Raw genomic sequence first — 4,816 nt, forward strand, 5'->3', positions numbered from 1 at the left:
TTATTTTCTTCACTTGAAATATAGGGATGATAGTAATAGTATGCACATCACAGATGATTAAAAGAGACAATGCATGAGGCACTGAGAACAGTGTCTAGTGCCAGGTCCATAAAGCTTACCTATTATTATCATTACTACTTCTTATACTACTGCTAATGTAATGACTGTTAGTCTTGCCGTTTCACAGATGAGGCTAAGAGAGATTGAGAAACTTGCCCAAAGTCATGTCACATAGCTAATATGTAGAGGAGTAAGGTTTCAAATGCAAACCTCGCATATCTCCTCTTACCTCTGCTGAAGCATTTGAATGGCTTTTATCTGGTTTTAAGATACACACCAAAATTCTCAACAAAACTTGTATTATCCAAGCTGCACTTACCTCTAAGTTTCATACCATGCTTCTCTCTCTCTGTGCTCCAGCCACGATGGCCTTTTTTACTTTCTGTAAATCAGTTTGCTTGCTGTCTCCTCACAAAGGGTTTTGTACTACTATCTCCATGTCAGTGGCACTCACTCTCTTACATATTTTCATCCTTCCATGAGAATTATTCATCTTTTCTTTAGAGAAGCTTTCGTTAACTTCTCTGACTAGGATAATGACACAGTCACATGTTTTCACGAAACTGCATACCTCATCTTTGTAACACTTAACATACTGTTATACAATTCTTAGTGTGTTTTTCTGATTAGTACGTTTCCTCCAGTAGACACAAGACACCTTCTTCCTTTGTTTTCCTTTGTGGATCTGACCTACTATTTAACATAGAGGGATTGAAAGAAAAATAATTAACTAATATTGATTAAAAAAAAGAAATAAAAGGAACACAGTAAAGTATTAAATAATAAAACAAATTTGTTCTCCTTTGTGAGTCTGACCTAATATTTAACATGGAGAGATTTAAAGAAAAAGATTAACTAAAATTGATTGAAAAAGAGAAAAGGAATAAGAGGAACACAGTAAAGTATTGAATAATAAAACAAATTGGATAAAGAATTTAGGAAGTGAGGTATTTTTAAAAGTGATGAACAAAAAGTAAGAACTAAGTAAAATGAAGTAAAAAGATGTATAAACAAGTAAATGATGAACTTAGAAGCAGTAAAAATAAAATGTGGACCAGCAACATGAAAACACTGAATTAGGCATTCAAGAGAGGTGAGAACAAATTATATCTAGGCTGGCTTCAGACACGGAATTCTGAGATGAGACAAGATCCAAGAACATGGGAGCAGGGAGGGTGTCAGAATTAGAGCATGGGCTACAAAAGCTTTGGAGAACAAAGATAACGATTGTGTTTGCTTCCTGTTGAAAAGAAGATTTAGGTTGATTTGTCAATGACAAGTAATGTTTGGCAAAGTGGTAACAGGTAGAAAAATTTATTTCTTAGCTTAATTCTTGATACGGTTTGGATTTGTGTCCCTGACCAAATCTCATGTTGAATTGGATGAGGGGCCTGGTGGGAGGTGATTGGATCATGGGGGTGGATTTCGCCCTCACTATTCTGGTGATAGTGAGTGAGTCTCAGGAGATCTGATCATTTAAAAGTGTGTGGCACCTCCCTCCACCTCTCTCCTGCTCTGCCATGAAAGACGTGCTTGCCTTATCTTTGCCTACAATGTGATTATAAGTTTCCTGAGGCTTCCCAATCATGCTTCTTTTATAGCCTGTGGAATTGTGAGACAATTAAACTTCTTTTTTCATAAATTACCCCATCTCAGGTAGTCCTCTATAGCAGTGTAAGAACAGACTAATAAAATTCTCTACAGTCTCTACAAGGAAGGGATACACATGTCTTCTAACGAGCATAAAAAGGTAGTCACAGACTATAAGACTTGTGTTTTGCCTGGGGTGCCTAAGGTGTGTAAAGTAAAGGATTGAGTATAATTACTTAGGAAAATAGAAGAGATTTTTAGAGGTTATGTTGTGGTAAAGAGAAGAGAGCCAATGAGGAATAAATCCAATTTCTAGCAGAAATTGACAGTTAAGAAAGGAACCTCAGTTTTAGGTGATAACTGCCTGAGTTGATATTATGCCATTGATTCATAAGAAATGGTGGTAGATAAAACAAGGGGTGAGCAAAGATTTTGGTTGGAAAGATTTGATAACTATAGAATTAATGTAGAGTATTGTACGTTGAGTTCAGTTTTAGAGTCAAGACCCTCTGTGTTCAAAACATACCTCATCATATTCTGCTAGTATCAGCTTTTATGCTCCTCAGACCGTAGCGAAAACCAGAGAGATGTGCTCAGTTTCAGTTCTTTATGAAAAACAATAATTTTACTAGTAGTAATAAACATTTTTTACACTGACCAAAAGCACTTATATTTTGAGCTAGGATGAAACATTTGCTTGATGATTTTAAAAAATAAAGACATCTCTCACTGATTAGTAGTTGCTGTGGGATATGCCTTCATATTTCTTGCAGCCCATATTCAATTTCCTTTGTCATTAGGAGGACTTTAGTTAAAAAAAAATCGAGAGGCTGTATAAACCTGTTTTGAATCACTATAAAATTGGGGCTGGGTGGTGATGGAATGACTTTGTGTATCTAACCACCTAGCCCTGATCCTGACATAGGATCTGTGCCCAGAAGTACTATTTTCCTTGCCCTACTCCTCTCTTGCACTTACGACAAGAATAGATGATGCTTCAGTGTTTATTTAACCATTTAAAAAATTCCTCTTTCTATATTGGGCAACTACAAATCTTTCCAACCGAAATCTTTACTCACAGGAATATTTGAATATCCTCCACTTCATGTATATACATATATATATACACACACACGTAGTGGAGGATTTTTTTCAGAATACATAGTGGAGTGTATCTTTTAGAAAATATTCAATATATAAAGGTACATATATAATTTTATTTTTTACTTTTTTTTTTTAAGTACTCCTTTAGGCAATGAAGGGACAAGCACCATGAGTCAGGATGAGTCTGATTGCTGTCACCTTCTCAAGCTGTGGTGGTTGCCCACTGTGTCCCACGTGTCCCACCGGCCCACTCCTTGTTGCCTGCACTGCTGCAGCCGCAGCAGCACCGTGACTGTGTTTGTTGTGCTCCTGTCCTTGCTGGTGGTGGATGTTTGGGGGAACAAGTTTAGTATATTGAAATCACCACAGTCTGTTAGTTTTCGAAATGGAAATTGGCCTATACCACAGAGTGAATCCTGGATGTGGCTGCATTGTACATGGTCTTCTCTGTGAAGAAAAGCCCTTCTTGGCCAGGACTTGCAGGGAGTGACCTAGTTCATCGTCCTTGGGCTACCGTCATGGTGATGGTGAAGGGAGTGGACAAACTGGCTCTACCCACAGGCAGTGTCATTTCTTACCCTTTGGAGAAAGCAGCTCCTTTTAGTCTTAACACTGTTGCAAATTCCATTTGCTCCTTATTTTCTGAGGAAACTCCTGTTGTTTTGCAGTTGGCTCCCAGTGAGGAAAGAGTGTATGTGGTAGGGAAGGCAAACTCAGTGTTTGAAGACCTTTCAGTCACCTTAGAACAGCTCCATAATCGCTTCTTTCAGGAAAACTCTATTCTCAGTTCATTTCCCTTGAATTCTCTGAGTAGGAACAATGGAGTTGACCTGCTCTTTCTTTCTGAACTCCAAGTGCTATATGATATTTCAAACTTGCTGTCTTGTCATAAGCATCTAGACAAAGATCATTTTCCTGATTTATATTCATTGGAGCTGGCAGGTTTGGATGAAATTGGGACGCATTACAGGGAAGACTCTGAACAATTCAGAGATGCTTCTAAGATCTTTGTTGACACTGCAAAAGTTTGCAGATGACATGTACAGTGATTACAGTGGGAATGCAGTGGCAGAGATAGTCACTGTTAAGTCATTTGACAGCTCCCTTGTGAGGAAGACAAGGACTATCTTTGAGGCAAAACAAGTGAAGAACCCAGTAAGTCCCTATAAACTTGCATATAAGTATAATTTTGAATATTCAGTGATTTTCAACATGATACTTTGGATAACGATCACCTTGGCCTTGACTGTGACTGTCACCTCCTACAGTATTTGGAACATGGATCCTGGATATGATAGCATCATTTATAGGATTACAAAACAGAAATTTGAATACATTGAACATTCCTTGTGCCAGAATTAGAAAAGGGGTTTGGAAATTAGCTATTTTGTTAAAATATATATTACAGTGGTTTAAAGTAGTTAGTATACTTTAAATTTATTAAAAACTCATATTTTGTTCCCTATTTTGTGCATGCCTGTGATTTTTTAGAGTGAATTATAGTATTGGTGTGAATCAAATTGTGTGATATAGATTCCATAATACACTGAAATATGATATAGCCATTTAATAACATAATTTCAATCCCTTTAATGAGTTTGGAAATATGCACTGAAAGAAATTAAAACATTTAGATTTGCTTGTGTTACGTATGATGAAAAAATGCACTGAATTTAGTAGAGAAACTTATGAATGTTTAACTTCTTTACACAGCATAGGTGAAAATCATATTTGGGCTGTTGCAGGCTATGAACAATTTGTAAATATCTTCATTTCATGTAACTATCTCTGAAACAAGAGAAAGGCTTTTAACTTAAAGTAGCCCTAAAATATGGATGTGTTTATACAGTTACTCAGTTTTGGAACTCTTTCTGATTGAAAGAGGATGGCTGTTTTTTACCTTCTTCTGCAATTTTTAGTATCCATATGATTCCATATGGATACTAAAAATACTACGTTTATCTAAGAAAAAACTAGCCTTGTGGAGTATAGTTGCTTTTAATTATACAAATGAAAATCCTTGAGGGATATTTTGAGGCATGAATATAAAATATTTTTAGTT

General features: G+C 36.4%; 1 pseudogene; it reads left to right on the forward strand.

Annotated features, from left to right (window-relative positions):
• Positions 1-3,272: 3,272 nt before the first annotated feature.
• Positions 3,273-4,116, forward strand: LOC105722026 (renin receptor-like; annotated as a pseudogene).
• Positions 4,117-4,816: the final 700 nt, after the last annotated feature.

The sequence above is a fragment of the Aotus nancymaae genome, unplaced genomic scaffold, assembly GCF_030222135.1.
Source record: "Aotus nancymaae isolate 86718 unplaced genomic scaffold, 86718_ANA_hifiasm-v0.15.2.pri h1tg000039l, whole genome shotgun sequence".
NCBI lineage: Eukaryota > Metazoa > Chordata > Mammalia > Primates > Aotidae > Aotus > Aotus nancymaae.